We start from the raw sequence: 13,235 nt of genomic DNA, 5'->3' as shown, positions 1-13,235 counted from the left end.
GGAACCAAATGGACCATCTTAGAGAAACGATCACACACCACCCAGATGACAGACATCTTCTGAGAAACAGGAAGATCCGAAATAAAATCCATTGAGATGTGCATCCAGGGCCTCTTCGGGATAGGCAAGGGCAACAACAATCCACTAGCCCGAGAACAACAAGGCTTGGCCCGATCACAAACGTCACAAGACTGCACGAAGCCTCGCACATCTCGAGACAGGGAAGGCCACCAGAAGGACCTTGCCACCAAATCCCTGGTACCAAAGATTCCAGGATGACCTACCAACGCAGAAGAATGAACCTCAGAAATGACTTTACTGGTCCAATCATCAGGAACAAACAGTCTACCAGGTGGGCAACGATCAGGTCTATCCGCCTGAAACTCCTGCAAGGCCCGCCGCAGGTCTGGAGAAACGGCAGACAATATCACTCCATCCTTAAGGATACCTGTAGGTTCAGAACTACCAGGGGAGTCAGGCTCAAAACTCCTAGAAAGGGCATCCGCCTTAACATTCTTAGAACCCGGCAGGTAGGACACCACAAAATTAAACCGAGAGAAAAACAACGACCAGCGCGCCTGTCTAGGATTCAGGCGTCTGGCGGACTCAAGATAAATTAGATTTTTGTGGTCAGTCAATACCACCACCTGATGTCTAGCCCCCTCAAGCCAATGACGCCACTCCTCAAAAGCCCACTTCATGGCCAAAAGCTCCCGATTCCCAACATCATAATTCCGCTCGGCGGGCAAAAATTTACGCGAGAAAAAAGCACAAGGTCTCATCACGGAGCAATCGGAACTTCTCTGCGACAAAACCGCCCCAGCTCCGATTTCAGAAGCGTCGACCTCAACCTGAAAAGGAAGAGCAACATCAGGCTGACGCAACACAGGGGCGGAAGAAAAGCGGCGCTTAAGCTCCCGAAAGGCCTCCACAGCAGCAGGGGACCAATCAGCAACATCAGCACCCTTCTTAGTCAAATCAGTCAATGGTTTAACAACATCAGAAAAACCAGCAATAAATCGACGATAAAAGTTAGCAAAGCCCAAAAATTTCTGAAGACTCTTAAGAGAAGAGGGCTGCGTCCAATCACAAATAGCCTGAACCTTGACAGGATCCATCTCGATGGAAGAGGGGGAAAAAATATATCCCAAAAAGGAAATCTTTTGAACCCCAAAAACGCACTTAGAACCCTTCACACACAAGGAATTAGACCGCAAAACCTGAAAAACCCTCCTGACCTGCTGGACATGAGAGTCCCAGTCATCCGAAAAAATCAAAATATCATCCAGATACACAATCATAAATTTATCCAAATAATCACGGAAAATGTCATGCATAAAGGACTGAAAGACTGAAGGGGCATTTGAAAGACCAAAAGGCATCACCAAATACTCAAAGTGGCCCTCGGGCGTATTAAATGCGGTTTTCCACTCATCCCCCTGCTTAATTCGCACCAAATTATACGCCCCACGGAGATCTATCTTAGAGAACCACTTGGCCCCCTTTATGCGAGCAAACAAATCAGTCAGCAGTGGCAACGGATATTGATATTTAACCGTGATTTTATTCAAAAGCCGATAATCAATGCACGGCCTCAAAGAGCCATCTTTCTTAGCCACAAAGAAAAAACCGGCTCCTAAGGGAGATGACGAAGGACGAATATGTCCCTTTTCCAAGGACTCCTTTATATATTCTCGCATAGCAGCATGTTCAGGCACAGACAGATTAAATAAACGACCCTTAGGGTATTTACTACCCGGAATCAAATCTATGGCACAATTGCACTCCCGGTGCGGAGGTAATGAACCAAGCTTAGGTTCTTCAAAAACGTCATGATATTCAGTCAAGAATTCAGGAATCTCAGAGGGAATAGATGATGAAATGGAAACCACAGGTACGTCCCCATGTGTCCCCTTACATCCCCAGCTTAACACAGACATAGCTTTCCAGTCAAGGACTGGGTTATGAGATTGCAGCCATGGCAATCCAAGCACCAACACATCATGTAGGTTATACAGCACAAGAAAGCGAATAATCTCCTGGTGATCCGGATTAATCCGCATAGTTACTTGTGTCCAGTATTGTGGTTTATTGCTAGCCAATGGGGTGGAGTCAATCCCCTTCAGGGGTATAGGAGTTTCAAGAGGCTCCAAATCATACCCACAGCGTTTGGCAAAGGACCAATCCATAAGACTCAAAGCGGCGCCAGAGTCGACATAGGCATCCGCAGTAATAGATGATAAAGAACAAATCAGGGTCACAGATAGAATAAACTTAGACTGCAAAGTGCCAATTGAAACAGACTTATCAAGCTTCTTAGTACGCTTAGAGCATGCTGATATAACATGAGTTGAATCACCGCAATAGAAGCACAACCCATTTTTTCGTCTAAAATTCTGCCGTTCACTTCTGGACATAATTCTATCACATTGCATATTCTCTGGCGTCTTCTCAGTAGACACCGCCAAATGGTGCACAGGTTTGCGCTCCCGCAGACGCCTATCGATCTGGATAGCCATTGTCATGGACTCATTCAGACCCGCAGGCACATGGAACCCCACCATAACATCCTTAATGGCATCAGAGAGACCCTCTCTGAAATTCGCCGCCAGGGCGCACTCATTCCACTGAGTAAGCACAGCCCATTTACGGAATTTCTGGCAGTATATTTCAGCTTCGTCTTGCCCCTGAGATAGGGACATCAAGGCCTTTTCCGCCAGAAGTTCTAACTGAGGTTCCTCATAAAGCAACCCCAAGGCCAGAAAAAACGCATCCACATTGAGCAACGCAGGATCCCCTGGAGCCAATGCAAAAGCCCAATCCTGAGGGTCGCCCCGGAGCAAGGAAATCACAATCCTGACCTGCTGAGCAGGATCTCCAGCAGAGCGAGATTTCAGGGACAAAAACAACTTGCAATTATTTTTGAAATTTTGAAAGCAAGATCTATTCCCCGAGAAAAATTCAGGCAAAGGAATTCTAGGTTCAGATATAGGAACATGAACAACAAAATCTTTCGTGGTGAGATTATTCAAACCTGCAGCTAAACTCTGAATATCCATTTTAAACAGGTGAACACAGAGCCATTCCAGGATTAGAAGGAGAGAGAGAGAGAAAGGCTGCAATATAGGCAGACTTGCAAGAGATTCAATTACAAGCACACTCAGAACTGAAAAAAAAAAAAAAATCTTCAGCAGACTTCTCTTTTCTCTCCTTTCTTTGTCAATTAATTTAACCCTTTTTGGCCGGTCAAACTGTTATGGTTCTCAATGGCAAGAGAACATAGCCCAGCAAACATAAGAACTAGCTCTTGGAAGGATGGAAACTAAACTGACCATGAACTAAACCTGCCGCACAACTAACAGTAGCCGGGTAGCGTAGCCTGCGTTTTATCCCTAGACGCCCAGCGCCGGCCGGAGGACTAACTAATCCTGGCAGAGGAAAATATAGTCCTGGCTCACCTCTAGAGAAATTTCCCCGAAAGGCAGACAGAGGCCCCCACAAATATTGGCGGTGATTTTAGATGAAATGACAAACGTAGTATGAAAATAGGTTTAGCAAAATTGAGGTCCGCTTACTAGATAGCAGGAAGACAGAAAGGGCACTTTCATGGTCAGCTGAAAACCCTATCAAAACACCATCCTGAAATTACTTTAAGACTCTAGTATTAACTCATAACATCAGAGTGGCAATTTCAGATCACAAGAGCTTTCCAGACACAGAAACGAAACTACAGCTGTGAACTGGAACAAAATGCAAAAACAAACAAGGACTAAAGTCCAACTTAGCTGGGAGATGTCTAGCAGCAGGAACATGCACAGAAAGGCTTCTGATTACAATGTTGACCGGCAATGGAAGTGACAGAGGAGCAAGGCTAAATAGCGACTCCCACATCCTGATGGAAACAGGTGAACAGAGAGGATGATGCACACCAGTTCAATTCCACCAGTGGCCACCGGGGGAGCCCAAAATCCAATTTCACAACATCCACCGCCGTGACATAGTCCACGATTCCTGGGCCCACTAAAACCTTGAACCAGCCCTACCCCCCACAACTTTTGCCAAATGACCCCCAAGTTCCATTGAACAACTATTATTATAAAGTTAATTAAGATTGACAAGCTTCAGAAACAAGAATGGATGTTTTTGGCATTAAAATGGGCACTGTAGGTGTTTTCCTGGCCTCCACTCACTGCCGACTATGCTTCCCCATTGACTTGCATTGGGTTTCGTGTTTTGGTCGATCCCCGACTTTTAGCGATAATCGGCCGACTGCACTCGACTCGACTCTGGACAAAGTCGGGTTTCACAAAACCCGACTCGATCTTTAAAAAATGAAAGTCGCTCAACCCTAGACATGACTAAAAAGGGTACCAATTTCTCCGTTTGGCCTGAGGCTGCTGTGCGCGCATTTGAATTTCTTGAGAACAGTTTTGTTTCAGCCCCCATTCTTGTGCAGCCAGACGTATCAAAACCTTTTGTTTGTCCACCAAACGTAACTACGATATCGGCAACAGGGAGTTGTTGGCAATCAAGTTGGCCTTTGAGGAATGGTGACACTTCTTGGAGGGGTCGGTACATCAGGTTACTGTTATTACCGATCATAAGAATCTGCTGTATTTGGAGTCAGCCAAGCGTCTGTCCCCCAGGCAGGCTCGCTGGGCATTGTTTTTCACGTGGTTCAATTTTGTTGTCACTTACAGACCGGGGTCTAAAAACACTAAGGCGGATGCTCTGTCCAGGTGTTTTCTGGGGGAAGAACCTCGGGAGGATCCACTACCCATCCTCCAAAAGGGTGTTGTGGTTTCGGCTCTCACTACCGAGGTTGACGCTGAGATTGCCGAGGCTCAGGAGGAGGTACCATCTGAGCTTCCCATCAACAAATCTTTTGTACCGCTTCATCTCCGCTTAAAGGTTTTGGTGGAGCATCATGATGCTGTCATGGCTGGCCACCCAGGGGTTAGAGGTACCTTGGAGTTGGTGTCATGTCGGTTTTGGTGGCCCAAGATCTGACAGGACGTGGTCTCATACGTGTCAGCTTGTACCACGTGCGCTAGGGCTAAGACGCCCTGCTCCCGTCCTGTTGGCACACTACTTCCTCTTGAGGCACCTAGTAAGCCATGGACTGAAATCTCCATGGATTTCATCACTGATTTGCCCTCCTCAGCTGGGAACACGGTCATCTTGGTGATTGTTGATCGGTTTTCAAAAATGTCGCACTTTGTGTCTTTGCCTTTGTTGCCTAACGCTAAGACTCTGGCTCAGGTATTTGTGCAGGAGGTGGTCAGACTTCATGGGGTTCCGTCTGACATCGTGTCTGATAGGGGTACTCAGTTTGTGGCAAAATTTTGGAAAGCATTTTGCTCACGGCTGGGGATCAAGTTGTCTCATTTTTCGGCGTTTCATCCTCAGTCAAATGGTGAGACTGAGCGTATGAACCAAAATTTGGAACAGTACTTACGCTGCTTTGTCTCTGATAACCAGGAGGAGTGGTCTACCTTTCTTCCTTTGGCTAAGTTTGCCATCAATAATCACCGCCAGGAGTCGTCTGGGGAGACTCCGTTTTTTTGTGTTTACGGGCTACATCCTCAATTTTGTACTTTGAGTCAGAGGGGCTCTTCCGGCGTTCCGGAGGAGGACCAGTTAGGAGCATAATTGTCATCAGTCTGGAGGAGAGTTAAACAGCGCCTGTTGAGTGTGGGTGTTAGGTACAAACGTGTGGCTGACAGTAGGCGTGTGCCAGGTCCGGACCTGAGTGTGGATGACCTGGTGTGGTTATCCACAAAAAACATAAGACTCAAAATACCATCCCTTAAATTGGGTCCACGGTTTATTGGTCCATTTAGGGTCACCGCTTCCTACGTTGTATAAGATACACAACGTGCTCCACAGGTCTCTTTTAAAGAAGGTGGTGGGTTCTGTGGACGCGGCGCCTATGCCACCTCCAGTCTTGGTGGATGGTAATTTGGAATTTGAAGTCTCCAAGGTGGTTGACTCTCGTGTAGTGTGCCGCACTTTACAGTACTTGGTACACTGGCGTGGTTATGGGCCTGAGTAGAGGTCCTGGGTACAAGCCTCGGACATTCATGCGGATCGGCTGGTCAGGTTTTTTCACCGTCGCCATCCGGACAAGCCGGGTCCTATAAGCCGTGAGGCCCCTGGGGTCCCTCGTAGAAGGCGGGGTACTGTCATGTCGGACGCTGTTCAGACCAGGTCGTTCGACAGACAGCGGTAATTCCGCTTTTGACCACTATGTGCTCATTGGCGTCGGCTAGATTTTATCTAGCTGGTCCGGGGTTATTTTACCTGATGCTCGGATTGGAAGCTGGGCCATGCCCATTGCCTTTAAATAATTCTCCTGAACATTGGGCATCGCCGATTATAGCTTCTGTCTTGTGCGTTGTTATCTCGGTCTGGAGTGGTGAGCTAGTAGTTGGAGTATCGTTGCTGGTGGTGTATTTCCCTTTGTCTTATTTACTCCTTCCTATATTTGTATTTATTTTGCCCTGCGCATTTATAGTGTATTCCTGAGTGACTGCGGCGTGGTGTATATTTTCCGTTATCCTTGTCTGTTCTAACTGTGGGTATTGGTGTATGACCTTTTCACTGGGTGGTGGGCGGTGGTTTCAGCCTAGGGTTGAAACAGGAGACAGGGCGAGGGTCGAGGCCTAGACATGCACACCATCAGTGTAAACTCTAGGTAGAGGGTCAGTCAGGATTTCCCTAGTCTGAGGGAAATTGCAGGGGCCTGGGTTATTAGCTCTTGCCCACCTAGTCTCCCCGTGACACCCTGCTAGCAGTTACAGGGTGCACCAGGTAGAAGCTAGTGGGATATCTGTGATTCACCCCCACTATACTGTTGATTGGACACGCTCTGACCCTTGGTGGCTTTTGAGCCCACACCTGAGGATGCCCTTAGACAGATGCTGAGTCCAAGCGGGAAATCTCACCCTACACTGACCGGTAGTATAAACGCGGCTGTGCTGCCTAGCTATAACGCTGACGGTTTGTTCCACTCATCCTAATACCCAAACAACAACCAAAGGGATGGCAATCATTAACCCCTTCGTGCCATGCGCCGTACTAGTACGGCGCTGCCGGCACTGCATTAGTGCCAGCCGCAGTACTAGTACGGCGCCCCGATCACCGCGGTCTCACGCTGAGCGCCGCGGTGATCAGGTGCGGGTGTCAGCTGTATATGACAGCTGACACCCCGCAGCAATGCCCACGATCGGCGCTGTCGCCGATCGCGGGCATTTAACCCCTCTGATGCCGCTGTCAATAGTGACAGCGGCATAGAGGGGGATCGCGCAGGGACGGGGGCTCCCTGCGCTCTCCCACCGGAGCAGCGCGATGTGATCGCGCTGCTCCGGTGACCTGGAAGGAGTCCCCGGATCCAAGATGGCCGCGGGACTCCTTCCGGGTCATAAGATGACCCTGCTTGCCGGCGTCTGCTGAGAATCCTCATAGCAGGCGCCGGCAAGCCTCTGTAACGTGCCTCTAAGATCGGTGATCAGACCGAGTGCTATGCACACGGTCTGATCACCGATCTGTGATGTCCCCTCCTGGGACAAAGTAAAAAAGTAAAAAAAAAATTTTTCCAAATGTGTAAAAAAAAAAAAAAAAAAAATCCTAAATAAAGAAAAAAAAAATAAATATATTCCCATAAATACATTTCTTTATCTAAATAAAAAAACACCACACAATAAAAGTACACATATTTAGTATCGCCGCGTCCGTAACAACCCCACCTATAAAACTATATCACTAGTTAACCCCTTCAGTGAACACCGTAAAAAAAAAAAAAAAAAAACGAGGCAAAAAACAACGCTTTATTCTCATACCGCCAAACAAAAAGTGGAATAACACGCGATCAAAAAGACGGATATAAATAACCATGGTACCGCTGAAAACGTCATCTTGTCCCGCAAAAAAAAAGCCGCCATACAGCATCATCAGCAGAAAAATAAAAAAGTTATAGCTCTCAGAATAAAGCGATGCAAAAACAATTATTTTTTATATAAAATAGTTTTTATTGTGTAAAATCGCCAAAACATAAAAAAATTATATAAATGAGTTATCGCTGTAATCGTACTGACCCGAAGAATAAAACTGCTTTATCCTTTTTACCAAACGCGGAACGGTATAAACGCACCCCCTAAAAGAATTTCAGGAATTGCTGGTTTTTGTTCATTCCGCCTCCCAAAAATCGGAATAAAAAGCGATCAAAAAATGTCATGTACCCGAAAATGGTACCAGCAAAAACGTCAACTCGTCCCGCAAAAAACAAGATCTCACATGACTCTGTGGACCAAAATATGGAAAAATTATAGCTCTCAAAATGTGGTGATGCAAAAACTATTGTTTGCAATAAAAAGCGTCTTTTAGTGTGTGACGGCTGCCAACCATAAAAATCCGCCCAAAAAACGCTATATAAGTAAATCAAATCCCCCTTCATCACCCCCTTAGTTAGGAAAAATAATACAATTTTAAAAAATATATTTATTTCCATTTTCCCGTTAGGCTACTTTCACACTAGCGTCGGTACGGGGCCGTCGCGCTGCATCGGCCCGACATACCGACGCATACTGTGCAAGTGCCGTACAACGGGGGCAGCGGATGCTGTTTTTCCACGCATCCGCTGCCCCATTGTGAGGTGCGGGGAGGTGGGGGCGGAGTTCCAGCCGCGCATGCGCGGTCGGAAATGGTGGACCGTCGGCACAAAAAAAGTTACATGTAACGTTTGTTGCTGCCGGCGGTCCGCCACAACACGACGCAACCGTCGCACGACGCTTGCGACGTGTGTCAATACGTCGCTAATGTTAGTCTATGGGGAAAAACGCATCCTGCAGATGACTTTGCAGGATGCGTTTTTTCGCCAAAACGACGCATTGCGACGTATGCAAAAAAACGCTAGTGTGAAAGTAGCGCTAGGGTTAGGACTAGGGTTAGGGTTGGGGTTAGGGTTTCAGTTAGAATTGGGGAGTTTTCACTGTTTAGGCACATCAGGGGCTCTCCAAACGCGACATGGCGTCCGATCTCAACGCGTTTGTTTGCGTTAAAAACGCATGCGTTTTTATAGAAAAAAAACAGAACACACTGAAAAGTCACCCACCACCATCAAGGTGATAAAGGGATCCAAACCCTAACCCTAACCCTACCCCTAAACTCATCCCTAACCGTTTAATGAACATTTTCTGACAGTCATAGTGCCACGTATTTCAGTGCCACGTATTTCAGTGCCACGATATTTCAGTGCCACGATATTTCTGTGCCACGATATTTCTGTGCCACGATATTTCAGTGCCACGTATTTAAGTGCCACGGTATTTCAGTGAAATACGTGGCACTGAAATATCGTGGCATTTACGTGAAATACGTGGCACTTAAATACGTGGCACTTAAATACGTGGCACTTAAATACGTGGCACTTAAATACATGGCACTTAAATACGTGGCATTTAAATATGTGGCACTTAAATACGTGGCACTTAAATATCGTGGCACTTAAATATCGTGGCATGTACATGAAATACGTGGCACTTATATACATGGCACTTATATACGTGGCACTTATATACGTGGCACTTATATACGTGGCCACTGAAATATCGTGGCACTTATATACGTATATACGTATATAAACGTATTTCAGTGCCACATATTTCAGTGCCACGTATTTCAGGTTAGGGGTAGGGGTAGGGTTAGGGGTAGGGTTAGGGTTTTTTGTTTTTTTCTTGTTTTCTTGTGTTTTTCTATAAAAACGCATGCGTCTAAAAAAACGCATGCGTTTTACCGCGATTACATGCGTTTTTTCACACATGCGTTTTTTTAAAAAAACGCAAGTGTGAAACCAGCCTTACCCTTGGGAAAATAAAAACATGGGGGCTAAAATATAATTTTCGTGGAAAAAAATATATTTTTTATTTTCGCGGCTCTGCGTTATAAACTGTAGTGAAGCACTTGGGGGTTCAAAGTTCTCACAACACATCTAGATAAGTTCCGTGGGGGGTCTAGTTTCCAATATGGGGTCACTTGTGGGGGGTTTCTACTGTTTAGGTACATCAGGGGCTCTGCAAATGCAACATGACACCTGCAGACCAATCCATCTAAGTCTGCATTTCAAACGGCGCTCCTTCCCTTCCGAGCTCTGCCGTGCGCCCAAACAGTGGTTTATCCCAATATATGAAGTATCAGCGTACTCAGGACAAATTGGACAACAACTTTTGTTGTCCAATTTCTCCTGTTACCCTTGGGAAAATAAAAATGTGGGGGCTAAAATATAATTTTCGTGGAAAAAAAAATATTTTTTATTTTCATGGCTCTGCGTGATAAACTGTAGTGAAACACTTGTTGGTTCAAAGTTCTCACAACACATCTAGATAAGTTCCGTGGGGGGTCTAGTTTCCAATATGGGGTCACTTGTGGGGGGTTTCTACTGTTTAGGTACATCAGGGGCTCTGCAAATGCAACATGACACCTGCAGACCAATCCATCTAAGTCTGCATTTCAAATGGCGCTCCTTCCCTTCCGAGCTCTGCCGTGCGCCCAAACAGTGGTTCCCCCCCATATATGGGGTATCAGCGTACTCAGGACAAATTGGACAATAACTTTTGTGGTCCAATTTCTACTGTTACCCTTGGGGGAAAAAAAATTGCGGGCTAAAACATCATTTTGTGGAAAGAAAAAATGATTTTTTGATTTTCACAGCGCTACATTCTAAACTTTAGTGAAACAACTGGGGGTTAAAAGTGCTCACCACACATCTAAATAAGTTCCTTAGGGGGTCTTCTTTCCAAAATGGTGTCACTTGTGGGGGTTTCCACTGTTTAGGCACGTCAGGGGCTCTCCAAACACGACATGGGTTCCGATCTCAATTCCAGCCAATTTTGCATTGAAAAGTCAAATGGCGCTCCTTCCCTTCCGAGCTCTGCCATGCGCCAAAACAGTGGTTTATCCCCATATATGAAGTATCAGCGTACTCAGGACAAATTGCACAACAACTTTTGTGGTCCAACTTATCCTGCTACCCTTGGGAAAATAAAAAATTTGGGGCAAAAAGATCATTCTTTGTGAAAATTAATATTATTTTTTTTTACGGCTCCACATTATAAACTTCTGTGAAGCACTTGGAGGTTCAAAGTGCTCACCACACATCTAGATTAGTTCCTTAGAGGGTCTACTTTCCAAAATGGTGTCACTTGTGGGGGTTTCCACTGTTTAGGCATGTCAGGGGCTCTCCAAACACGACATGGGTTCCGATCTCAATTCCAGACAATTTTGCATTGAAAAGTCAAATGGTGCTCCTTCCCTTCCGAGCTCTGCCATGTGCCCAATCAATGGTTTACCCCAACATGTGGGGTATCGGCGTACTCAGGACAAATTGTACAACAACTTTTTTGGTCCAATTTCTCCTGTTACCCTTGGTAAAATAAAACAAATTGGATCTGAAGTAAAAATTTTGTGAAAAAAAAGTTAAATGTTCAATTTTTTTTAAACATTCCAAAAATTCCTGTGAAGCACCTGAAGGGTTAATAAACTTTTTGAATGTGGTTTAGAGTACCTTGAGGGGTGCAGTTTTTAGAATGGTGTCACTTTTGGACATTTTCTGTCATATAGACCCCTCAAAGTCACTTCAAGTGTGAGGTGGTCCGTAAAAAAAATGGTTTTGCAAATTTTGTTGCAAAAATGAGAAATCGCTGGTCAACTTTTAACCCTTATAACTCCCTAACAAAAAAAAATTATGTTTCCAAAATTGTGCTGATGTAAAGCAGACATGTGGGAAATGTTGTTTATTAACTATATTATGTGATATAACTCTCTAATTTAAGGGCATAAAAAGGAAACATTTGAAAATTGCTAAATTTTCATAATTTTCGACAAATTTCAGTTTTTTTCACAAATAAATGCAAGTCATATCGAAGAAGTTTTACCACTATCATAAAGTACAATATGTCACGAGAAAACAATCTCAGAATCACCAGGATCCGTTGAAGCGTTTCAGAGTTATGACCTCATAAAGTGACAGTGGTCAGAATTGTAAAAATTGGCCGTGTCACTTAGGTGAAAACAGGCTTTGGGGTGAAGGGGTTAAGGAGCTTTCACAAGTCTCAAACACACATCACTCACACACCTAGTCAGGATTATACGTGGGCATGGCCGAGTGGCCATGCGAGCCTTTTATACATGCAGCCTTCTGGGATCTTCCCAGTGGTTCGATCGGAGACGATACAGGACCTGAGCATGTGACCTTCGACCTCCAATGAGGAGTCGTCTCACAGGCATGCTCAGTAGACAAAAAGCAGGACTTAGTCCCTGGAACTCTTGCTCGCCGCTGATCAATGCTAGTTACAAAGGCTGAACCTGGGACAGCAGCTGTAAGCAGACACACAGTATCATCTTGAGCCAGATGCTGGGACTGACGTCTCTGCTGAACAGAGTCCACTGCAGCTGGGGGAGAATGGGAGACCACAGCGGACATGGTTCGAGATTTCCCCTGTGCAGCGGCTTGAACTCGACACCTAACATAGGATAGTCTAAATAAATTAGTTTTTAGGGTAGGATTAAAATTGTGAAATTAATTGAATTGTCCAGAGTAGTTTATTCCAAAGAACCTGTGCAGCATAAGAGAAGTATTGAAGACTAAAGTTGGAGGCTCAGGTTATTAACCCCTTTGCCCCAAGTGTGGTTTGCATGTTAATGACTGGGCCAATTTTTACAATTCAGACCACTGTCCCTTTATGAGGTTACAACTCTGGAATGCTTTCATGGTTCCTGGTGATTCTGACATTGTTTTCTCATGACATATTGTACTTCATAATATTGGTAAAATTTATTTGTTATGACTTGTGTTTATTTGTAAAAAAATGGAAATTTGGCAAAAATTTAAAAAAATTCACAATTTGCCAACTTTGAATTTTCATGCCCATAAATCACATAAATATGTCACACAAAATAATTAATACGCAACATTTCCCACATATCTACTTTACATCGGCACACTTTTGGAACCAATTTTTTTTGTTAGGGCGTTATAAGGGTTAAAAGTTAACCAGTGATTTCTCATTATTACAACACCATTTTTTTAGAGACCACATCACATTTGCAGCCACTTTGAGGGGTTTATATGATATAAAATATCCAAATGTTACACCATTCTGAAAACTGCACCCCTCAAGGTGCTCAAATTCACATTTAAGAAGTTTAGTAACACTTCAGGTGCTTCACAGGAATTTTTG

This window comes from Ranitomeya variabilis, chromosome 1 (assembly GCF_051348905.1).
Source record: "Ranitomeya variabilis isolate aRanVar5 chromosome 1, aRanVar5.hap1, whole genome shotgun sequence".
NCBI classification, from domain to species: domain Eukaryota; kingdom Metazoa; phylum Chordata; class Amphibia; order Anura; family Dendrobatidae; genus Ranitomeya; species Ranitomeya variabilis.
This window is presented reverse-complemented; position numbering follows the sequence as displayed.